The sequence below is a fragment of the Pan troglodytes genome, chromosome 6 (assembly GCF_028858775.2).
Source record: "Pan troglodytes isolate AG18354 chromosome 6, NHGRI_mPanTro3-v2.0_pri, whole genome shotgun sequence".
NCBI lineage: Eukaryota > Metazoa > Chordata > Mammalia > Primates > Hominidae > Pan > Pan troglodytes.
Window position 1 is genome coordinate 23,979,341 of NC_072404.2, and position 26,370 is coordinate 24,005,710.

A 26,370-nucleotide genomic window follows, 5' to 3' on the forward strand; every position below is an offset into this window, starting at 1 on the left:
GGAAAATTAATAGAATAGCAATATCACAAAAGTGTTTGATTAGAATCATGGGAAATGAAACTAATTTGCAATAAAGCCCAAGACTGGCTTTCAAAGCAAGTGATTTTTATGCTTAGAAGTAAAACAACTTTACTTACAGACAGTGATCGAGGCAAAAAAAGTCCATTTGTTATTTGAAAGACATCAGGGAAGCCACTGATTCTCAGTTTGGACTATACATTAAAATAACCTGGAGAACTAAAAATGAAAACCAAAAGTCTGAACCAGGACCACCACCTCAATGATACTGACTTAATTTGACTTTTATGAGGCTTAGGCGTGAGTATTCGTTAAACCTCCAAGGTAATTATAATGTGCAACTAATGTTGAGGACTGCTATTAAAGCAAGCATCAGGAAAGCACAAAGAACAGGATAAAGTAAATAAATATAAAATCCTTACCATTTAGGAGATGACATGTCCTTTCTAAAAGAGGAAATATTGTCTATTAAGTTATGAAATCTAAACTTTTAGTTCTATTTTGAAAAGAGACAAATTAATCTCATTTAAATATTGTTACAAGCATAGATAAGAGTACATATCTATACTTTTTAAAAAACCCCTTTTTTTCTCTTTGTATTTAAACTCACTTATCTTCTTATATTCAAGATTATTAAATCTCAGCTATGGGCCTCGTTTTCCCCTACCTTCATATTGTTCCAACTTATGAATTGAAACTGTACATTAATTTCCAAATGAATAATTTAAAATCAATGGAGTAAATGGGACACTTGCAATCAATGAAAAAATCTAGCGATTATCTCGGGCATTTTTTTTCTCCATAAGGAAAGCATGATTACTCTTACAAAATGGTATTTTGTCACTTCGTGCAAAGTATCTTGATCATTCTGGGCCTATGTTGCTTTTTCTGTAAAACTGGGATATCACATATTGCTGAATTGCAGTGACCATTTATTGAGTGTTTATTGTATTTCAGGTTCTAAGTGTATTAAGTGCTTTATATGTGATATCTCATTTTATCAGATTGAAAACACTATGGAGTAAGGACTATTTTCTAAAATCCTATTTTGAAGATGGAAAACCAAGCCTTAGAGACTTGCCTAGCTAGGTTAACATGTCTAAAGTTATATTTCTTGTTATCGACTGGGCCAGGATCTGAATTTAGGCAGTCCAACACGGTAGCCAGTGGTAACAAGGTAGCGCTAACCCTCTGTGAAGACAAATTTTTCTGTTTAGCTGACTGGTTAAGACTAAAATTAAAGCTTGTACCTTCTTTACAGGGACGTTTTCCAAAAAGACAGTCTTGATATTTCCCAACTGAGCAACAGGTTTTTCTGTTGAAGCTAACAAGGAACAGGTGCACTGCTGGTGTTGGCATCTGCCGCTGGCACCGGACTTGTGGTAGGATGGTGCTTTCTGGTGCTGGATGGGTTTGAAGGAAGGATCATGACACTCAAAAATTCCCAAAGCCCATAAGACTCTGCCCCACTCTTCACTACCAAATCTTAGGGAAAACTTCGGGTAGGGAGAAAATAGAAGAGAGCTCATCTGGATTAACATGAATTGGCTTGAGGAATGTCAGGAGTGGGAAGCCAGGAAAATTTGTGGTCAGAAGACCTTAATTAAATTCCTGGCTCTGCTCTTCATGCCCTGAAAGTCACTCAACTTTTCTGAATCTCAGTTTTCTCAACTTTAAAATAGAAATGATGATGTGGTAATTGAATTCCATACTTCAAAGGACAGATGATCAAATAAGATAATGTAATGTAAAAACTCTAAATAAAGCATAAGGTGGTTTTGAAAACTGTTAATGTTAATAAAAGCAGATTTTTATTTTCTAATTGGAAGACTTTATCTCTTTAACATGCAGAATAAAAGTAAAACAATATTTACTCTACAGAACTACTTAAATTAGAATGCCTGTGTGGTATACTTGGACTGACTTTTACTTCCCCAAAGTGTTCAAAACCCCTAGGCATTTAAGCAACTTTCAGTGTATTAGTTACTGCCTAATGGGCAAACCCTATGCTCTTTTCTCAGTCTTCATAGAATTATAGCAGTAATAATTTATTATTCAATAAGTGTACATTGAGTACCTACTATGTCCCTGGAATGGGTTTAAGTCATTGGAAATAACAGTCAGTGAAAATAAAGGTGGGCAAAAATGAAATTGTCTATTAAGCACCTAATGTGGACAAAGTGTTACATATAATCTCATTGAATCTTCACAGCAATCCTGTGACATAGGTTTTACTGGCGTTACTTATAAATGAGGATACTGAGGGTCAGAGAGTTTAAGAGGCATGTCTGGCACATCCTAGCAAGGAGAAAAGTAGAACTGGGATTAAAACCCTATTCTATCTTCTTTTCTAGCAAGTGGCTTTTCTTGTGATCATTTATTTGTTAATTCATTTATTCATACTTCACTCAGTAGTCGTTTGACTTTCTTCTTTCTATGAACATCACAGATATTTTCTTAGCCACCTGTGGTTAAAACCATGGCACCATCTTTAAAACTCTTAACTCTATTCCCCTCCACATCAAATCTGTTCCAATCTTGACAAACCTTGTCTTCCATTTTTGTTGCCAACCTTTTGCACTTATTACTCCTTGCTGCTACTATTCTACTAGACTTACAACTAGTCTACTTCCCCTCTCCCCTCCATTCAGCCTAATCCATACAGTGTTGCCTAGTGAATCTTACTAAAGCACAAATCTAATTATGTAATTTCTCGAAAATCTTCCATGGCTTGCCGTGGCCTACAGAAATTGTCAGTAATCACAAGGCATTCCTACTGTCAAGGGTATAGGGCAAACCATATTTTCAGCCTTCTTCAGTGTGCTTCTTCCTGTGCACAAAATTCATGTTTCCCAGGCTTGTCTGATAAGAATCACCTGGGGCTAAAATAATTTATAGATTCAGTGGTATTCCCATCAAAATACCATTGACATTCTTCACAGAATTAGAAAAAACTATTTTAAATTTCATATGGAATCAAAGAAGACCCTGTGCAGCCAAGACAATCTTAAGCAAAAAGAACAAAGCTGGAGGCATCATGCTACCTGATTTCAAACTATACTACAAGTCTACAGTAACCAAAACAGCATGGTACTGGTACCAAAACAGACATATAGACCAATGGAGCAGAACAGAGGCCTCAGAAATAGCACCACACATCTACAACCATCTGATCTTTGACAAAACTGACAAAAACAAGCAATGGGGAAAGGATTTCCTGTTAAATAAATGGCATTGGGAAAACTGGCTAGCTATATGCAGAAAATTGAAACTGGACCCCTTCCTTACACCTTATACAAAAATTAATTCAAGATGGATTAAAGACTTAAATGTAAAACCTCACACCATAAAAACCCTAGAAGAAAACCTAGGCAGTTTCATTCAGGACATAGGCATGAGCAAAGACTTCATGACAAAAACGCCAAAAGCAATTGCAACAAAAGCCAAAATTGACAAATGGGATCTAATTAAACTAAAGAGCTTCTGCACAGCAAAAGAAACTATCAGAGTGAACAGGCAACTTACAGAATGGGAGAAAATTTTTGCAATCTACCCATCTGACAAAGGTCTGATATCCAGAATTTACAGGGAACTTAAACATATTTACAAGAAAAAGACAACCCTATCAAAAAGTGGGCAAAGGATATGAACAGACACTTCTCAGAAGAAGACGTTTACATAGCCAGCGAACATGTGAAAAAATCTCAACATCACTGATCGTCAGAGAAATGCAAATCAAAACCACAATGAGATACTATCTCATGCCAGTTAGAATGGCGATTATTAAAAAGTCAGGAAACAATAGATGCTGGCGAGGCTTTGGAGAAATAGGAATGCTTTTACACTTTTGGTGGGGATGAAAATTAGTTCAACCATTGTGGAAGACAGTATGGCAATTCCTCAAGGATCTAGAATCAGAAATACCATTTGACCCAGCAATCCCATTACTGGGTATATGCCCAAAGGAATATAAATCATTCTGCTATAAAGACAAGTGTACATGTATGTTTATTGCAGCACTATTTACAATAGCAAAGACATGGAACCAACCCAAATGCCCATCAATGATAGACTGGCTAAAGAAAATGTGGTACATATACACCATGGAATACTGTGCATCCATAAAAAGGAATGAGATCATGTCCTTTGCAGGGACACGGATGAATCTGGAAGCCATCATCCTCAGCAAACTAACACAGGAACAGAAACCCAAACACCGCATGTGCTCACTCGTAAGCAGGAGTTGAACATTGAGAACACATCACACAGAGAGGGGAACAACACACTCCAGGGCCTGTTGAGGGGTGGGGGGTGAGGGGAGGAAGTTTAGAGGACAGGTCAATAGGTGCAGCAAACCACCATGGCACATATATACCTATGTAACAAACCTGCACATTCTGTACATGTATCCTGTTTTTGTTTGTTTGTTTGTTTTAGAAGAAATAAAGAAAAAAAAGAATCACGTGGGGCTTATTAGTATGTGAGTTCCCAGACCCCTCTTGACCATACTGAGCCAGAATCTGCAAGGATTTACAGAGCCTTGTGGGGCATGGTAAGACTGGTGTTCCTCCCAAAGACCCAGAACACAGGTGCATGCCTGTGATCATCCTAGGTCTCTTGCTAGCACTGTGTGTTGAGGAAGTCAGCCAGTGTCATCTGATATGATGACACTTTGTCATATCTGAGACCTCCCAGTCACCCTTCCTCATGCATTACTGAGGTGCAAACCAAGTGTCAAAAAACCCAAAGACACATTAATTAAATTGAATCCTCCAAAGAAGTGGTTTTCTCACATTTTTAAGAGCATGAGATATTTTTATGTGAGCACAATGTGAAACACATAAAAAGATTTAACTTGTAAATAACTTGTGTGTGGTGTGTGTGTGTGTGTGTGCACGTTCGAGACAGAGTTTTGCTCTTGTTGCCCAGGCTGGAGTACAGTGGCACGATCTCAGCTCACTGCAACCTCTGCCTCCCGGGTTCAAGCAATTCTTCTGCCTCAACCTCCCAACTAGCTGGGATTACAGGTGCCTGCCACCATGCCTGGCAAATTATTTTTTGTATTTTTAGTAGAGATGGGGTTTCACCATGTTGGCCAGGCTGGTCTCAAACTCCTGACCTCAGTTGTCCCACCAATCTTACCCTCGCAAAGTGCTGGGATTACAGGCGTGAGCCACCACGCCCGGCCATAAATAACTTGTTTAGCTCATATGTGATTGTCCAATTTTGGGCATGTATACATAGATACATATACATATATAAATGTATATAAATAAATATGTGTATATGTGTACATAAATGATTATGGGCATATGTATTTGTGTGTTTGAATATATGTGCGTAGGGATAGGGACACACATGTACATGCATAGATGACTTGCCTTCGCCAAAATTTATACGCATGTTTCTCAACTTACAATGGGGCTATATCCTGATAAACCCATTGTAAGTCAAAAAATTGTAATTATAAACTGGCTTATAAAAAGACCACCCAATATTGCAAGATAAAAGGCATTAACTGTAAGATTATGATGCAAGAGGAAAATAATGACCAGAAAATAAGTTGGAGTGGAAAACGTTTCTCTGAAACTTTCTACGCTATCATTGAAATAGCTATTAAATAGTATATTGAAATAAAGATTGTTGCTTTTCTCTTTTTATTTTCCCAATTTTCACTCTTATTAAGTAAAATTACTCAGCTTTTAAAATCACTTGTATCATCTCACTGTGTATTTACAGATTTTTTGCTTCTCAGAAATTTCTGTATGTCCCAAATTCCTTTTAAATATTTAAATATTATGCATGTTTTACCTTTGTAAACTCCTACCTTTGTAAAACATGCGGAATATTATTTATCTCGTGGATTTCACCCACTGTCAAAAGTCTACTTCCCTGTCACCAATAAATACTTGAATACTATTAAGTGATAATTTTTTAGAATCACGGGGATCAAACTGTAGTTGACTTTTGAACAACACAGGGGTTAAGGGTGCTATCACCACCCCCAGTGGAAAATTCATGTGTAACTTTTTGACTCCCTGAGAACTTAACCATTAATACCCTACTGTTGACTGGAAGCCTTACTGATAACATAAACCATTGATTAACACATTATTTTATGTTGTATGTATTTTATACTGTATTCTTACAATAAAGTAAGCTATACAAAAAAATTAAGAAAATCATAAGGAAGGAAAGATATATTGCCATTTTTTAGCTGTGTGGGTGAAGAAAAGTTACTTAACTTGACTACGCTCAGTTTATTCATTAAATAATCTTTGCAGACCTGGTAAGCACTGGATGAAATAATGTAATAAGACAAAAATGTGAAGATTTTCTCCATAGTCTTATCACTCTGTATCATAATTTAATCATGTTTCTTTACACGGTTTCTCAATTCCTGAGAGAATGATTTTAGACAAACCCAGAGAACTCTCTTTGAATATCATTCTTTGTTTCAAATGTATTTCCTTGTGGCAGGAAACGATAAACACACATGGCACAGACAGCTAGTGACTGAAGGGGAAGTTAATGGTGTTTGTTTTTCCTCCAGAATTAGTAGTTCAGAAATTAAAAATAAAAATGTGGCTTGCCAAGTTTGTAAACTACACAGAATTCTTTGATAACAAGATGACAATGAATTTAATTTTTTTGACATTTGTATTTCTTTGATACTTATGAATTGAAATGTTGTGAAAACTTATGAATTTGCAGCTTTACATTTTATAAACTATAATGATTAAAATATCCAAATCCATTAATTTCTTCCTTGCCCTGTAAACTTGAAAACTGAGAAAAGATTTAGAGTAAAGCATTTTGAAATCATTGACAAGCACAAATACTGTTAGATTCTATGTCAAGATTGTGTTGCTGCCCTTGAGGAGACGTTATACATGCTTTCTAAGCTATGACGAGAAGACATAAACAAGGTCTTTCCCCAGCTATGTGCTAGAAAAAAACCCTTAATTGTGATTGTACAGTATTGCTTGATGCAAAAGTCAACTCATTTTTCACCAGGGATTCCTGTCCATTCCTGGAAATGAGGTAGGATGAACCCGGGGGGGTGTCACAGTAGAAGGTGGTGGTTTAGGAAAATCTACAAGTGACGGTAAATGCTATTCTAGAAAGTTAATTTTTTTTATTTCAGGGAGCAAATCCTTTATATTTGGCAGGTAGAATGCAACTTCTTAGTAGTGTCTTTCATTTAATTAAAATTAAGATTGATGTGGCTTGCTGCTGCTGCGTAATATCATTCTGACTTTTGCATAGCTATTGCATTTGTAAATATTCAAATGCACTTTGTTATGGATAAAAGGGAGTTCCTTGGGTAGATGTTTAACTTTTATTGCAAAACCTCTTGTGCTCACTTACGTTGCCAGATTTGGTAGTAGTCATGCACCCTGGGAAAATCACTGGCAAAGCAGTGGAGTGGAAAGGATCATGGGCATTTACTGTGAGGAGAAGGGAAGGTAAAGATGTTGTAGGGGTTATATCATTTCACTCAGGAATTCGCTTTTGGAAATGTCATTAAGGATATAGTATTTGGGGATGGTAGGTATTTTTAGAATGTTTCTAAGTAAAATCACGACTTTTCTTTTAATGCACTGAGAAGAAATCATCTAGTCCAGTGCTCATGAAATCAATTTAGTAGGTTGCAATTCAACAATGGAATAGAATAGGCTAAAATACAACATGCCAGAATGCACACACGTTGTAAGATTTAGTGTTAATTTATGAGACTGCATGAGTTTTATATAGATAAGCATGTTTCTATATATATGTGCATTGTATTTAATATGTATTTCTCAGTATGAGTAGCTGTTGAAAAAGCTTAAAAGCCACGGATTGACTTTTTCTCCCATTTTACAGATGAGGAAACTGAAAGAGGCTGATTCTCATTTTATTTGAGTGGGTCTCCTTGAGGCAGCTTATCTGTCATCAGGGGTCTCTTGTTATAATCTGTTTAATTACCTATGCATCTTTTACAATTTTTCACCCTTGCTCAAAAATTGCTATATTTTTGTGACCAGAAATTGGATCAAAGATGCTGATTCTGGGGAGATAATCTTTGCTGAGTCTCTGAGCACCATGTTGGATGGGTAGTTGGTGCTTGTAATACCAAGGGGAAAAGAACAGAATATTTATAGCTCTCTGTAGAGGTAAGATCTTAGGTAAAGTCAGATGAAAAGGTGGAACAATAATCTAATACATTTCATCAATAGATACAACAAATCACCATTAGCTTCTACCATTTGTTTCAGTTCAGTTCAACAAATATTTATTGAGCTCCTACTTAGTATCAGGTATTTTAAAAGCTAACCACTTACTTCCTTCTTTATGATAAATTAATTAGTCAAACAATTAAATTATTCTCTCCCTTTGCTTGTGGTGTACAGGGAGATTTACTGAAGTAAAAGGGGGTTTCGTTTGTCAAAGATGAAAGAGATGTAGCGCCATGCTTTATAACACAATATGCTACTTGGAAATCTGTTATGCCTTATCTAGAAATGTTCCTAATATCTTGAACTCCACCTTTCACTCATTAGGAAGTCCTGCAATATAAAGCTCACCTATAATATTTTCTCTATATTTGCTCTCATAACACATTGATTTATAGTGAACTTTCTCCTTGTTGCTATTTATACAGTGTCAGTTCTGCTCTATGAGCTGATTTTTTTTTTCTCTGACTACCTGAGAATTGAGGCAGCAGGGCCAAGGGGGCCGACTTGCCACGTGAGGTTTTGTCTTTCCCACCTTGTTAGGCTTCTTGTTTGCCTTTCTGCCTGGCAATTCCTGAAGGTGGTGTTCTGTTTTATCTCTTTTTTGTTTTTAAAGTGTTTGTGCAAAGCATATTATTCTGTTTTTACTTTGCTTCTTAATTGAGTATCGGCCATGTAACTTATTGTTTGAAGCAGTTACAGCATCAGGGAATAGTCCCAAATGGCACGATGAGCCTGATTTTTCCTGATGGCTGTCACTGTGGAAAGGGACACCCATGAGGTAGGTCCAAGCCAAAGAAAGGAGATGTGTAAGTACAGCCTAATCTTATTAGTGGGTCTAGAAAAACTGCTTCTTTATTAACTGTCAATCTTTTAAATCTTTGCTAATTATAATGATTAAACATGATATTTTGTAGTCATTTCTACTTGCATTCTTGATTATTAGTAGTTTTGAGCTTTTTTACATATCTCTGTAGTATTTTCTTCCCATGTTTGGAATTTCTGTTTGTGTCCTTTGGTTATTTTTCTTTTAGACTATTCTGTTTTGTTATTGATTTATAAGACCTTTTTTCTATCCTATTGAAATTAATCATTTTCATTATGGTTAAATTTTACCATTTTAACATATTTTGAGTGTGCACTTTAGTGGCATTAAGTACATTCACACCATTTGCCACCCTCACCATTGTCCCATCTCCAGAAATTTCCCATTATCCCAAACTGAAAAAAACCATGGTAGGTGCTATGAAAATAGGCCCAAGGGCCTCTTCGATTCTTAACAAGAGAGATGCTAACCTTCTCTTTTTTCCCACAACACTAGTAACACTTCTTGAATCATCTAATCCCCTAATTATTTCTCTGGATCCAGTGCTGCCATGATGATTGCAACTTCATTTTAAAGATATATTCATACATTAAATAAACAGGCAAACAGCTGTTCTCATATGACCATCTTATTGAGCAAATTCTGTTTTGTTTAGTCTTTATAGTTCTTCCACTTGTTATTTAATCTACTGGTGTTTGATGTTTTCCTTGCTTGCCAATGTGGTATTTCCAGCTGTGCATGGAAATTAATTTTCTATTTGAATAGACAATTCCAGGAAATTATCTATTAAGGTTATAGGAGGCAAAAAGAATGTTGCTTTATAGTTTTGTGTGTGTGTGTGTGTGTGTGTGTGTGGTGTTCTTGGCATTATAAGGAGGAAAGGTTGATTTAAGAGTTCATGATTGCCAGTTTTTGTTTTTAACTAATATTATTTAAATAAAACAAACTCTGCCACTGGTCACAAACGCTGTCAATAATAGGAAGTATGGGGAACTGAAAACTTATTCTCTATCTGAAACAACAATTCTAAATGGATCGCTCATGGACTCTGAAACCTTTTTTGGACAATAGACCTCTTTGTGTATCTGACAGATTCTGTGGAACCTCAAAACCTAAGGTTCCCATATTTTTATCTAAAACCCTAGTTGAGGTGCATTTTGGAATCAAGAATTTATCAGATTTTAAAAAGGTAGTATGATTTAAAAAATGTATTAGGTTTTCAAAAGTACCATATACCCCCATATTACCTATCACCTTTAATGGGGTCTGGGATGGTTCCCTATAATCAAAAAATAGTATTTCTGCAGTTAAATTCACAGATCTTAATCTTAAATGAGATAAATAAAAACATGAAATAGCCTCACATCTGTGTAGGTCAGTTTATGCTGCCAGATAAGTTGAGGTTTGTTGCCAAACAATTTCTGAAAAATCTTTTGTTCTTTAGGATCAGTGATAAGGGACAAACACAATTTCACCTATACTCTAGGGGGTTCCACTGTCCTTGGTCAGGAGTGTTTTGGCTCCATGCTCCAGCCGGGCCTGCTTCTCCTCAGCCCTACTCAAGTCATGGACTTAGCATTTTCACTGTTACAGACATTTTTGCTTCTGGAGTTCTGCACCTGTCACTTTTTTGATGAATTTAATCCTCTTTTTTGCAGCCATATTGTATATGGGCTCTCATTCTTTATACTCAATATGTTTGCCATTATGTGTAAATGTTTCATCATAACGTGAACACATATATTATGTTCATCATCATCCCTGTTCCTTTGTATTGGTTAAAAAATTGGTTATTCTCAATACTTGAAATGCCTTTTTCTGTCTTCCTCCTGTTAATTTATCCTCTACCACATCATTGTACCAGGATAACCTATTTTCTCCTTCTTTTATATTCTCTATATTCTTTTAAAGCTTTGTGTCTACCACTGTTTTAGCATGCATTACATTCCTCCATAATTATTTCAATATTTATCCATCTCTTATATAAGACTGCACATTTCTTGAGAGTAATACCTCTTTATATATCCATTGCCTTGCACAGTGCCTGGCACATACAGATTCAAAGCTTTTCAGCCCAAGATAAATAGAAGGTGTACATTTGGAGCCAGTGGGGTAAGATTGGAGACACGAGAAAGAGGGATGTACAATCTTAATAAATTAGAGTTCAAGACAGAATAGTGTAGAGGAACAGTGATTTTGTTTAGTTTATGTGCACATGAGGATTAGGAAATTAAATGATATATATGGTTTGGAGAATGGAGAAATTTCAAAAAGGAGGTAAAGCTTCAGACAAACCTGGGCAAATGGATGAGATTGGGATGGAATAGGCAAAGAAGAATGTACAGTGCTTTCAGAGAAGGGAGTATGTTGAGGAGCGAATTGGCATTGGTGGCTGAACAAGATATTTAAGCTATTGCCAAACTATAATGGAAGTTCTGAATTATGAGATGATGGAAGAAAAAGGTCAGTAGGCCAAATGGTGCTGGATTATGTAAAGCAATATATAATAAGAAAAAGAATTCGATCTATTCAGAGTAAGGTGTCATTATAAGTTAAGGAGTAGAACAGGGATGGTAAGATAAAAAACATTTCTGAAAATAAATGTGTCCACAGCATACGCAGTGATGCCTGAACTAAAGGGTGTAGGGGTGTGGGGCTGAGTTGTTTTACATCATAAGGACCTGAACCGAGAAGACAGTAATGAGACTGGAGAAAAGGGTGTGAAACTTTTAAAAAGTAAAACCATAGTGTGATAGTTAATTTCTTGTGTCAACTGGAGTGGGCTACAGGTTGCCCAGATACTTGGTCAAACACTACTTAGGGTGATCCTGTGAGGGTGATTTTAGATGAGGTTGACATTTAAATCAGTAGACTGAGTAGAGCAGATTGCCTCCTTTAATGGGGATGGGCCTCATGCAATTGGTTGAAGGCCTGAGTAGAGCAAAAGGCTGACCCCCCTTATGTAAGAGAGAATTCTCTTGCCTGACAGTCTTTAAACTGGGACATTGACCATTACTGGTTCTGCAGTAGCCTTCTGGCTTCTGACTCAAAACTGGGAAATCAGCTCTGCAGCTTTTGGACTTGCCAGACCCCTTAATCATGTGAGCCAATTCCTTATAATCAGTCTCCCTTTCTTTCTCTCTCTCTCTGGAGAACCCTGACTAATACGTGTAGTATATGGAGACTGACTAGATATGGGAGCCACAGGAGGTGAGAAAGGAATTAACAATTACTTAGGAATGGGAATGGAGAAATTGAAAAGGGCAGTCAATTTTGATGGAAAATATATTTGGTTTTGATTTTGTTGACTCTGAAGTGATATTGGAGATTCAAGTTAAATTACTGTAAGCAGCTGTAGTGAGGTAGGTAGCTTGTGTGGGTGAGGCTGGATGTTGCATCTTTGAATCATCTACAAGTAGGGCAAAAGAAGTTACGTGACAGAACAGAGTTCAGAGTTCACAGGTGAATGAGAGAGACAAGCATAGGCAAGGATTTGACTGAGGTTCTTCAGGTGGGAATTATGGGGCTAGAGGAGAAAGATGAGCCAGTGTATAAAAATATTGGTGGCAGAGCTCTCTTGACATCGGTTTGTCAGCCTCTTGCACCAGAATGTAAGCTCCATGAGGCCAACAATTTACTCAGTCCTTTTTCCCTAGCTTTAAGTGTTGTACTTCAGATATTTGAGATTTCTAGACATTGTTTTTTCTTCATTTTCCACTTGAGACAAAGCCTTTTAAGGAAAACTGAACCAGGAATTAGGATTTATTTGCTGTAATCTTGACTTTGCACTTAGATATAGAGACTGAGGTTTGACTTTTTAATTCCTAGGATTTTGACTCCTTTTTCAAAAAATGAGGAGATTGGATTAAGAATTTGTAGGATTCCTTACAACTCAAAAGTTATGGAGAAAAATATCTATAGGCTGAAAATTGTTCTAAGCTGCAAAAATGGCCTTGAGTAACTTCAGAAAATAAACATTAAAGCAAATCATCTTTTATATCCCTTTTTTTGAATGTTTTATTTATTTAATATCAATCAAAATACTGTAATAGATTAAATAAAACACATATAATCTTGTCTAGAAGCAGCTTTGGACTAAAAATTTTCTTCGCAAAATATTAAAGGTGTGACTTTTAAAGAAAATCTCTTAATACAGGCCAACCCCATTTTATATAGCATTAAGTTAATATAACTGTAAAAAAGAAAAAAATATAAGCAGCATTTTTCTTTTAATATCAACACCATAAAGAAATTTTGGTTCTTATGGAAATTTTATTCTATTACAAATCTTCCAACTCTAAAATCTTCTCTTAGAGTTGATTATGTAATTGAAAACAAAGGGAAGAATCAGTGGCTCAAATGGTCCTGTGTTTACCATACTTCATTCAAAATTCTCTTGCATCTCCTCGTATGTTTCTAGTATGTTAACATCATACAATCTCACAATATCCATTTTTAATTTATGCAAGAATACTTTCTGTTTTGAACAGCACATTATTCTAGGTTATATCCAATGTCAGTTTTGGGTATTTGATCAATATGTGATGGTTAAATTATAGATGGCTAACTTTTTTTCCTAATTGTACAATTTGAAATATGGTGAATTTCCAAAAAATAGTTTGGAGAAAATATGAACTCTATTTTAAAAATGTGCATGTATGTTGATATCATGTATTTGACATAGAAACTGTCAAACAGAAATAGATGTCATAAACTTTAATTCAAAGGCATTAAACTAATAGCACTAACAACCAACATTTTTTTTTATCAAATAGAACTTATTTTGCCCCCAGGATCCTGTGTTGTTTTAGATATTAATTAACATTATAATTGTCTTCTCACTTTCTGGTATGCAGGGGTACTCTCCATGACCATTCTTTGTCATTTATCACCTACAATGTAAAATTTCCATCAGGAAACAATCTTCTGCCTTGAACTACCAAAGTGCTGATTTTGCTTTTTGTCATTAAGTTGTTTGTTTGTTTGTTTGTTTTAATTTGCTTTAGAGCTTCTTTATTGAGGACAACTAACAGTTAAGAGTTTTCTTGGGGAATAGTGTCACAGCAAGAATCACACATAGACTTTTCAGATACAATTCTTCTATCTACAAAGTAATGCTAGAAATATTGTTGATTTACAATAGATATAATTTAAAATTATTTATTTTTATTTTCCACAGATCCCAATTTCTGGATTTCTTGTGAAGTTTAATAATTTATCCTTGGATTCATTTTATTTTTGTTTATATTTATATAGAAGGCATTTAGCCATTCATGTTGATCAGCTGACCTCTTAGTTCCATTTGTATAATGTAATATCTGGTTATATAAACCCAAGGATCTGCTGTTATTGTTTGCTCTGCAATCTGATAGATAAGAGATTAAAATAGGGTGGGTGTAGTGGCTCATGCCTGTAATCCTAATGCTTTGGTAGGCCAAGGCAGAAGGATTGCTTGAGGCCAGGAGTTTGCGACCAGCCTGGGCAACATAGTGCGACCTGTCTTTATAAGACATAAAAAAATTAGTTGGGCGTGGTGGCATGCTGAAGTTCCAACACTCTGGGAGGCTGAGGCAGGAGGGCTGCTTGAGGTCATGGTTTCAAGACCAGCCTGGACAACATAGTGAAGTCATGTGTCTACCAAAAAAAAAAAAAAAAGGTTGTGCTTAGTGTTGCACATCTGTAGTCCTACCACGCAGGAGGCTGAGATGGGAGCGAGGATTGCTTGAGCCCAGGAATTTGAGGCTGCAGTGAGCTATGATCACACCACTGCCCTCCAACTTGGGGGACAGAGTAAGACCCTGTCTCTGAAACAAAAAACAGAGAGAGAAAAAAAAATAAGATGTATGTATTCAGAAACATAAAAAAGGAAGAGTAAAACTTTTGTGACAACTTTGTTCCATTTATAAGTCACACTAATGACTGCTTTGCTTCTTAGTAATTTTCCATTTGTAACATTTTATACCTGGATACACAAATGTAATGCAATTGAACAAGAAAACAATTATCTGTCTGCTGGAAATAATGTACTTATCTCATTGAAACAATTGACTTGTTTAAAAATACACAGGTCTGTTCAGACTGCAGTTACCTGTAATTTGTAATGAATTTCCAGGAAGAATTAAAATCCTCTGATGTAATTGAATCAGTAGTTGAAAACACTGATTGTGAATGATAAATTTCCATGCATAATTCCCCTCTTATATAAACCTCCATTTGGAGCCATTTTAGATTTGAGAGGTTTTTTCAATATTCTATGAGTTTTGGCTGGATCCCTGGAAAACTTCACTCAAAGGCTGTATCTTCCAGTGAAAGCTTCATGTTGACTTGTGGGTTCTGTGTCGGTGGAATGTTTCAGTACTTTTTGGCCTGGCTCAAATGTTTCTTGGCATTTTCTGTGGAGTTTGGCCCAACCAATCTATAGTATCACATTGGATTCCAGATAAACCCTAAAAGCCGTAATTCACCCGCAAGCTAATATGGGACTTTATTGGGGTTTGGTAGTAGACTAACACCATCGAGCAATTGGGAGTTCAACATTATGAATGATATTTCTAAGGACATATCTATCTGAAAAATCATACAAAGAGAAGCTACTTTTCCTTTAGCCCAGCACTTATTTTTCTCAGAGGTCTCTTTCACAGAGGTCAATGTCCTATTTTAATTCCTTATTATAATTTTTTCCCTCCTCAGCAGTTTCTAAACCTATTGCAGATCAACAGCTTTTTCTTCTTTCTTAAAGTGAGATGGCTCTGGCTCTTGGCTGACTTCAGTCTTGTGATGTGGGACTGATGTGCGTTTTCATTTTTCACTTTGAAGGTGCTGCCAAAGCTAGTTAATTTTAGTTATACCATCATAGAATGCTGGAGCCTGTAGGTGCCCTAGAAATGGTTTGGTACAGCCTCCTCGTTTTACACATAAGGGGAGCCAGGCCCAGTTCCTTAGTTCTCACAGGAAGCTACGGCACTGTTAGGATGGAACTCGTGTCCGCCTCGCAACAGAACGGGTCTCTGCAAGTCTATCCGGCTGCTGAAAGATCCACTCCCCATTCCCAGTCTCAGATTTTGTACCTCTGGGTAGTTTTCCTCTTTTCCTTAAAGCTTTTTAAATGTAGCTCCCCATATGTTATATTTATTTGGGAAACCAGCCAACAAATTAGTTTTACATTTGTTAGGATTCTAGGGTGTTATTTTTGATACCATTCTCTTTGTGTTCTGAGTCACTAAGAAATAAATATAGGAACAAGACAGAGATCAAAATAATAGCTTCATTATAAACAGTGTTAAATTTTAGAACACATAGTGGACCCAAGGTGGAAGCCAGCTTCTTATGCCTTTAACAGTCCCCTACTGAGCTTAGCCACTCAGTCATAGAGAAGTGTGCAACTGCAGGTTCCTGGTCCAGCCCTCATCTGCAGGGCCCACCCTCAGGGAGGACTAGCTGAGCAGCACCTCTGAGAGACTCCAGGAACCAAGGGCCTCCTGCCAAGGGAAGGGCCTCTTTCTCAAGTCTGGCCAAGTAGAGCAGTCCATACCCACTCATGGAAAGCAGTGTCCTTCAGTGGCTCACCTTCTGGTGAGTGTTTCTCTTTCCTTCTTTTCTCTTGCTTTAGCATTCCTGTTTCACACTGGTATTCTGAAACCAATATTAGTGTATTTCTTTTCCTTGTAAGATGAGTTATTTTCCCATTATTCTCCTGAATAGAGTTGAAAAAGCAAAGGTAGCAAAATCAGCCCAGGCAACTGATTATTTACAACAGAGAAAAATAAATGAAGAATTAAGTAGCTGGTAATAAGAGATGGCACCATGGGAATGTGCTCAGAATACTTCCCAGTAATGGAAGATGAATAATTTTTCCTGTTCTCTCCTGACCAGGCCATTGTTCTCACATTTTTAAGAAGAGAAAGTTGGGAAAGACTTTTACCTCTCTGTTTACATCTTTGTTTAAGCTCTAGACCTCTGCCAGCACCCACCATTGTATTTTGATAAATATATTCTCAGCCATCTATAGGTGGATTCACATGATCTTGTTTTGCTTTCATTTTCCTGTGATTTTGAATTAAGTAAAATTTCAGATCACAGAACTCTCTTGGAAATGTTAGTTGATTCATGTAGGTAGGTTTCTATAGGTTTCACTATTTCATTTTGTTCCAGATATTTTTCCAATGTTTATCTCTTTTTTAAAATCTTCTACATTAGCTTTCAAGATACTTATGAGAGCCCAGATAATATTTAAGTTTTCTTCATATTAAGGGATTTTTTTTTCCTTCAGATTTCTTGCCTTGTGGTGCATGTTGCACAGACACTCGTACTTAATTCAGAGGTAAATGAAAAGTAATTTACAATTCTAATACTCTTGATACTCATACCTTCTCCTTTACTGTTTTTATGCTTGCAGGTTTCACTTCCTTTTAGTAGGTTGAGGGCCATTTAGATAAAAAAGATACAGAATTGCAGACTAGTAGATTTAAGAGTTTATGTATTATGATTTAAGATGTTAAGATTTAAGGTGTTCCAGTAGCATACTTGGAGTTGAAATCACGATTATTAAGATGAATTCTTTTTGTGTGAGCAGCTTAACAGACTTCTCTTGAATCACCATAATGTTTTTGCTTCATGGGCATGTCAAGTATCTGTTATAGTGGAACCTGAGAGAGGTCATACAGGAAATAGCATAGAAGTTGTCACAGTACACCTGGAATGATGCTCAAGTGGTTGCCATGGGCTCAGGAGCCATTTGCCTGGGTTGAAACTCAGCTCTTCATTCCTTTGTTTCAGTTTGCTCATCTGCACAATGGGCATACTAATTAAGATATCTACCTCGAAAGTTCTTGTGAGGATTAAATGGATGAATATATGTAAAGCAGTTTAAACGAGTGTCTGAACATTATATATGCTTTATAAATGTGAGCTGTTAAAACAGTCCCCACGTGCCTAATTGGGTGAATAGATCAGGGTTCCTCTGTGTTTTCAAGTGTTTCTCTCAGTACACTATTATTTAGGAAAAATAGACTAAAAAGATATTGTCTGAGGTGTTACTGGCTGATATTTTAAAAGGTGAACCATGCATTAAAAGATTGTGAGTCTAAATTTTGTGTAATTTAATATTAATAAATAACCTGACTTCTTTGATAGTCTACGTGAAATATGAGGATTTCAGGCACTTTGTTTCCACAGCCAAACTGTGTATATTGTCTTCATTACTGGCACTGATTTTGGCATTTTGATTTTTAAATTATTTTGTGCAGTTTTCACAGTTGCTCCCATTAGAAGGGAAGTATTGAGGAAGTAGTCTTCCAGTTATTGACGGATCTTAAGAAGCATAAAATGGTTTGGTATTTTGGAGAAATGTAGGATAATATAAGACCCAGAGGCATACTATTCCAAGTAGAAAATTTCATCATATAATGCACTTACATGTATGTGGTATATGTGGGTAGGCAAATTCCATCATGAAAGGAATAATGAAGGAACAGTTTTGGGGCAACCTAAAGTTTTACTTTAGTTTGTATAATAATTAACTCAGCTGCATAAATGCCAGGAAAATAATTAGAGCAACAGATTATGTTGAATGCCTAAAGAAATATGTTTAACAACTTTTAATTTTCTTTCCTCCCACACACCACTTCCTAGTTTGTTTCTGGCACACCAGTTGTGTCTCAACACAGTGGCTGATCTGGTAGAGTTGTGTGAACACCTGTGATTGTGGCAGAACAAATTTTCTCCTTTTGGTTACATTTAATGAAAGTAAAAGTAGAAGGAGCACTGTATTTTGGAGGTAATGTAGAGATATAGGGGATAGCCTACCTTTTTTCCAAAGCTATATATGAGCTTTCAATGTTTTGAAAGCTCATGCATACTGAAGCGTGTGTCCACATGGTGAATGTAAACAAACAAAAGCTGATCGTAACCATCTTGCTTTTCCTAGTTAGATATCAATGGGCTACTATTGGTCAGAGAAACAAAGAGGGACCTACATTAGTGGGGAAAGGTAAAAAAAATTTAGTGACAGTGAAAGTTTTAAAAGTAATATATATTTTTTCTGTTTAAGATATTCCTTTATATTTATGACGTTATGATATTCCTTCAGGAGTGGTTGTTTGATAATCTGTAGTTTACTTAATCATTCCTATGGTGTTACAGACAGATTTATAAAGTTTTGCTGTTACAAATTATGGCACCACAAATACCTATTTGAATCTGCCTTTTTTTTTTTTTTTGGAATTATTTACTCAGTTTAAAATTTCTGGCCTGATATTATTAGGTTAAAGGCTTTGCATATCTTTATAAGTCAAAGGATGTAGATTTTAACAAATGGCTTTTCAAGTGCTTTGCCAAATTGCTTTCTAATATAAATATATAAATTGTTAACAATAATGTATGGGTTTTTCAGTTTCACTTTTTGAGACCCTGAACAGTGATCGTTGTTGCTTTTTTAAAATAATTTTTTGTATTTATTCAATAAATATAAAGTGGAACTTCAGTGTTGTTTCAGTTTGCATTGCTTTGGTAAATAAAATGTGTGTGTGTTCTTTTTTTCTTCATGTGTCTTTAATAATTTAATTTCCTGTTGTGCATGTTCATGTTTTCGAGGTATTTTTCTTCTTGATTTTCTGTTTTTCTGTCAGATTGTTTATCCCCTGTATGTAACATACAAATCAACGTTTTATCTCATGTTTGATAAACATATTTCTGCAATATGTTGTTTTTTTATTTTACCATGACTATTACTTTTCTTAGTGTTAAAGCTCAAACTGTTGTAAAAGTTATATTATTTTGTTTCTTTTATTGACTCTAGGTTTAAAAAGTTGTCATCTTTCAAAAAAATATTCTATTCTATTTTATGCTAATGTTTAGTGAACTAATTTATATATGTGTGTGTGTTTATAAACCCACGGATACATATATGCACAAATACACATAGGGAGTTAGAGGCATTAGTATTATAATGATAGTATATGGCATACATTTTGATCCATTTTTTTCCTCAAATTACTAGCCAGTTATGTCAGCCTCATTGATTACATAGCTTTCTGTCTTCTCCTCCCCAGTTGTTTTAAATTTCCCCTTTATCATATTATTACATTCTAACATATAATTAGATATTTTACTGGGCTTTATTTTTTTATTCACTGATCTATTTCAAATTAGATATAAAAATATTTTTAAAATTTAATTATTTAAATTATTAATGCTTGATAATATGCTTTAAATGTAGTAGGTTCAGGTCTTCTTTTCCAAAAACATTGAGCTTCTCCTGTGTTACAAACTGTGAATATGGAAATTAAAATTATACGGTTTCCCCACTCATAGTAATCAAAGTCTTGCTGGAAAAACAGACATGTAAAAATGTAATTATACTATAATGCTACAAATCCAGAATGGAGAGATGAACAAAGCACTGATAGCACCGAGGTGACAGTATATTTTTACCTTTTTCCCCTATATTTTCTAGTTCTAATGAAAGTTTGATTATCATCTAAATTGCTAATTTATTATATCTACAAAATAACTTAGAAAAATTTGATTTTTTAAAATCCTATAATCTTCTCCCTCAGGGTTATTGTCTGTTTCATCTTTTTAATTTTCTAATTAAATTCTGTAGTTTTCCTTAATGTTAAATACTGGTTAGAAACAGTTCATGTTAAACATATGCATCTTATGGATATTATTTGTGACAGTCTACAAGTAATTCAGTGTTTGATTTATTTCTTTAAAGAAGCCTATATTTTGGGTTTAACATTCACAGGGAAAATCAGAGCCCATACTTTTTTATCTTTCTTTATTGAGTGTGGGGTCTCAAATATTCATTGGTAATACCTTTGGGATTTGGTAAGAAATACTGCACACAGATACAATGTAGAAATTTCATTGAGATTTTTTTAATAGTAACTTTTAATAGTTAAAATTTTGAATAGTTGCTTTTGAAATGAATGATAGGCCAATGAAAAATTTGTGTGCCATGAAAGCTATATTTTTATGAAAACCTGATTGGAATTATGGAAAACAATCTGTGTTTTATAGTCATGGAAACCTGTGACTGATGATCATTTTTGGAATGTTAATTGTAATTTCTATCATTGCAGCTGTTAATTGGTAACAAGGAGGGGATTAAAGGCATTAAGGAGTTTTGGAAAATAAAACTTAAACACACATCAAATAGCAATCATTTCTGGAATTCTGCTCATATTAGTTGTATAAACCTGACTATTAAAATATAGAATAAAGTGTATTTCATTATTCCAGTTTCTAAACTGTATATTATTTAAAAATATGTTTGTATTTACAAATTAGGTCAGGAGTAAGCAGGGCCTCAGTGACGTAAATAAATCCCAATGGAGGCTTGTCTTTGGACTTTCTCTTTTGTGTAATTCTTTGTATATACAAGATCCTTGGCCAGGATCCCATTATACAAAAGAAAAGGTGGGGATGTGGGGGAGGGTGAATATTCCCAGAGAAATTCAGCCTTTCAATTACTTGATTATTCTTGTGGTTGCAGGAAATTAAAGAATAATGAGTTTGTTTCCTATGTGAATCATAAAAAAAAATGGCCCTGTATACACAGGGCCATTGACTTAAATAAATGGATGGACCTTAAAAAATTCACTTTTTGGAGGGGTGCATAATGCTTTTTGAGGACACACTGAAATTTTGTTGGTAATCCCAGTTCCAAGCCTTTAAAGTTAGTTTAAGTGTAGGAAGAGGAGTGGCAGCAACTTGATAATAAATTTAGTACAAATGTTTATTTTATTTCATTTATGTATTGCCTCATTCAAAAAATGATTTGAGATATCTTTTCTTTTTTTTTTTTTTTTTTTTTTTTTTTGTCTTTTGAGACAGGTTCTCACTTGGATGCCCAGGCTGGAGTGCAATGGTGCCATATTGGCTCACAGCAACCTCTGCCTCCTAGGTTCAAGTGATTCTCCAGCCCCAGCCTCCCAAGTAGCTTGGGAATTGTTTTTGTTTGTTTGTTTGGTTGGTTTGTTTTTGTTTTTGTTTGAGATGAGTTTTTGCCATGTTGCCCAGGGTGGTCTCGAACTCCTGAACTCAAAGCAATCTGCCTGCCTTGGCCTCCCAGTGTGCTGGGATTACAGGCATGAGCCACTGCGACTGGCCCTGATTTGAAATATAAGAACATGTTCAACTTAATAATAATAAAATGTGTATAGAAGAAAAGGTGCATTATCTGGAAAAGTATAAATAAGAAGAAAGTCCTAACTGGAAACAAGAAAATAAATATTTTAGGATCCATGCAATTTTGTTTTGATTCATTATTTTTATTTATTTATTTTTAATAAAGATAGGTTCTCACTCTATCATCCAGGATGGAGTATAGTGGTGCAATCGTAGCTCACAGCAGCCTTGAACTCCTGGGCTCAAGCTGTCCTCTCACCTCCTCTGCCCAAGGAGTCTTTTTTTTTTTTTTTTTTTTTTTTTGATTTGAGCTTTCTAGCAGCCAAAACAAAAAGAGTGCTGTGGCATAAAAGGATAGATATAGATGCTATGTCTTTTGCCACACACGTGTGCATGCATACACACACACACACTTACATACTGTCTCTCATAATTATTTACTTATTATTAGATTTATTTATTTATTCATTTATTTTTGAGAAGGAGTTTTGCTCTTGTTGCCCAGGCTGGAGTGCAATGGCGCGATCTCGGCTCACCACAACCTCTGCCTCCCGGGTTCAAGCAATTCTCCTGTCTCAGCCTCCTGAGTAGCTGGGGTTACAGGCATGAGCCACCACGCCCGGCTAATTTTGTATTTTTGGTAGAGATGGGGTTTCTCCATGTTGGTCAGGCTGGTCTCGAACTCCCGATCTCAGGTGATCTGCCCGCCTCGGCCTCCGAAAGTGCTGGGATTACAGGTGTGAGCCACTGTGCTCGGCCTATTTATGTTATTTTTAAAAAGCAAATTGCTTTCATGTTCCTTAGGAGTGGCACAGCTATGTGGATCTCTAATTTCTAAAATAAATTTCTCATACGTATGCTTAGTAGTACTTTCGTTTCAAAGAACTAGCTTACCTGTGGGTGATTTCAGACCAACCTGTTCAGTTCTTCTGTTTGAGAGACAAATTCAAATGCTTATAGTTACCCAGATGACCACCTTTCACATTTTCTATCTCATCCTAGCTACCACTTCTCCCTTAACATCACCTGCAACCAACAAAACGACTCCCCTAATCTGAAGCCAATTTTAATTTATGGGATGGACCTAGTCATTTGTATCCAAAATGTCTGAGAGTATCTTTTTTATTTTTTATTTATTTATTTATTTTCCTGAGACAGGGTCTCGCTTTGACATCCAGGCTGGAGTATAGTGGCAAGAACAAGGCTCAGGCAGCCTCCAACTAACTCCTGGGCTCAAGTGATTCTACTACCTCAGGCTCCTTAGTAGCTAGGACTACAGGTTCGCACCACCACACCTGACTAATTTTTATATTTTTTGTAGAGACTGGCTTTCGCCATGTTGGCCAGGCTGGTCTCCAACTCTTGGACTCAAGCAATCCACCTGTCTCTGCCTCCAAAAGTGTTGTGATTACAGGCCTGAGCCACTGCACCCGGCATGTATATATTTTAAATTGTAAACAAAGTTATCATTGATAAGATACAGAAAAAAATTTAAAGAAAAATTTTATCTAGCTGTCAATGAGAAGGAAAGCAAGCTAAATAATGAAAATTAAATTAGCATGAGGAAAATGAAAAATAAAGAGAGACTGGAAGATACCACATAAATTATGTGGCTCATAAGTCTAAGAGTTTTGAAATAATAATTGAGTCAGGAAAAGACTTCTGCCTTACTCATATATGCATTTTTTGCATTTAATGTTTTATTATATACAACTTAATTGTCCCTTAGTTAAGTCCTAATCCACTGAATAAACAAAAGTAATTAGTCAACATACCTTGCTTAGCAGCTTTACCTTTTTCAAATTTTGTTTTGTTTATTTATTATGTCATTTCCAAATTCCTGTGGGCCTTTTGGTCTGTAATCTCCATAAACCACTGTAGGCATAGACATTTTAATGGAAAGGGCTAGTGACTTTTCTGGTTTTGTGACCTTTTACATTCTGATTCAACAAAACTTTATTGGTCTCCCGCTGATATAACAGTCACTATGCCAAGAGATTTTTCATACCTTATCACATACTACTTTCCATAATAAACACATGAGGTAAATACTTTATGGTCCCCATTTAATATAGGACACTGCTAATAAGCCTCAGGGAGAAATGAGCCCAGATCACATTGCTAGTAAGTGCTAAATTTTGGCTCAAACCCATCTTGACGCTTGAAGCCAGTGTTCTTTCTATAGCCATGTCTCTTGCTAAGTACTTCTGACTTTTACTTAAGATACAGTCTTCTCTTTGATTATTAATTACTCTGGTGTGAACTGTGATCTTTTATGAAATCTAAGACTGCTACTATTATCTGGGCAAAATTGTGGAATTGAATCATTGAGATGCAGATTGAATTGTTGTTGATGGTCCAACAATTTTGAGATGAGACAGATCAAATTTTCCTTTATTGAAATCAGAGTGGTTGGAGCTTAATAAAAAAGCAGAACATCTTAAGGTAAAAGAGCAGGTACTTTTTTCTTTCTTTTTTTTTTTTTGAGACAGGGTCTCACTCTGTTGCCCAGGCTGGAGTGCAGTGGTGTGATCTTGGCTCACTGTAAGCTCTGCCTCCCAGTTTCACGCCATTCTCCTGCCTCAGCCTTCAGAGTAGCTGGGACTACAGGCGCCCGCCACCACGCCTGGCTAATTTTTTGTATTTTTAGTAGAGATGGGGTTTCACCATGTTAGCCAGGATGATCTCGATCTCCTGACCTCGTGATCCGCCCTCCTTGGCTTCCCAAAGTGTTGGGATTACAGGTGTGAGCCACCGCGCCTGGCCAAGAGAAGGTACTTTTTTTTTTTTTTAACACTGACATTAGTTCTCTTTTTGACTGCTAAGGATAACTACAAACAATACATTCTGTAAACCTTTTGTCTGAAATAATAAAGAAAGTGAAGCACAGTAGGAATTCTTTAAAATGTTGTCTTGTTCATTGGGCATTTATTGGGTACCTAGTATAATCCAGATATTCTGTGGTGTTCTGTGATACAACCTTAAATAAGACAAGACATAGATCTGGCTCTCAAAATATTTATAGTCTAAGGGAGAAACTTTGAATTTATAATTAGATTGTTAATTTTCAAAAATTAAAATTCAATAAGTTGCTTATTAGCATCATCGGCTTTGGAAATTTAACACTTTTCTAATGAAGAACATAAGTTCCAGTTAAGAGGGTTTCCTATTTCAGACAATGTAGAATAAATCAGCTTGTTCCATAACTTTTAATATTTTTCAAATATAACTCGCATTTTACCTTTAGAACTAAAGATATGTCGAGAAGAGTTCATTATAATGTAATTGAGTCACTTACCAAGCCTATTTTAAAACCAGTTACTTCCTTTTCTTACTTTGCACTCTGTGACACATAGACTTCCAGAATCAGAGAAGTATTGTTTTTGTTTTTAGGGATTTGCTATATTATGTGGAACCAAAGCCAAGTTAATATGGCTAAGTAATTTTCAGTTCAAGGTAGGATATTAGATAGACATTCTCTTTTCTACTTCTAGATTTGGACATGAAGTAGTTTTTCATGTTATAAAATGACAAATTTTATTTATTTGTAATGAAATAATCCCTTTTATTTATAGCCAAGTTCATCATTTTAACACTTAATCTTCCATGACAGTCCGGAGGAGAAGAAACTTGGCAACCATTCATTATTATCTGTTTTTATCATCAGAAGGTATTTATTTGTAGGGGGAGTGTAGAAATGATGTCAAGGGTAGGACATTTTTGTACAGGACGGCCTTTCCTTTGGAGTCATGATGGTAAATATGACCACAGTTACTTAAAATGCATGCAAATAGTTACCAGTCAAGATGTATAAAGTTCCCTGGAAACTCAGAAGCATGTGATTATAGCTGTGGAATGAGAATGTCTAATAATAAAAGGAGAAAATGTCAGTTTTGGATTAGTGATTCAGGAATCCCATCAGTGACCATCTAATCAGCAGCATTTCACCCGTTGTTTTACAAAGCTCTTATTGAGCTGTGCTTCCATACCTTTGTGCTTGTATGAAGATCTGCTCATCATAGAAGCCCACTTACCTATAGTTTCAACATGACAAATCTGAGCTTAAACACAAATTAGAATATTTAGGCCCTGAGGCTATTTCTTGGATTTAAATATAGCACATAGTAGGTGAACTTTGAGCTTGATAATGCTGTGGTACAGTGAGAGAAGGCCAGT

The 26,370-nt window shown here is 35.7% G+C and overlaps 1 protein-coding gene and 1 pseudogene across 9 annotated transcripts in view; one reads left to right on the plus strand and one right to left on the minus strand.

Moving 5' to 3' along the window:
- HDAC9 (histone deacetylase 9) overlaps nucleotides 1-26,370 on the plus strand; it is a 911,712-nt gene that overhangs the window by 95,496 nt on the left and 789,846 nt on the right. The window contains exon 1 of one of the 9 annotated variants that reach the window (XM_063814094.1): nucleotides 16,577-16,635. The exons of the other annotated variants lie outside the window; for them this stretch is intronic. The gene's annotated coding sequence lies outside the window, so the exon portion shown is untranslated. Of the gene's footprint in view, nucleotides 1-16,576; nucleotides 16,636-26,370 lie in introns of those variants that run through there. 9 annotated transcript variants of the gene reach the window in all.
- On the minus strand, nucleotides 9,463-9,555 carry LOC112209924 (U6atac minor spliceosomal RNA; annotated as a pseudogene).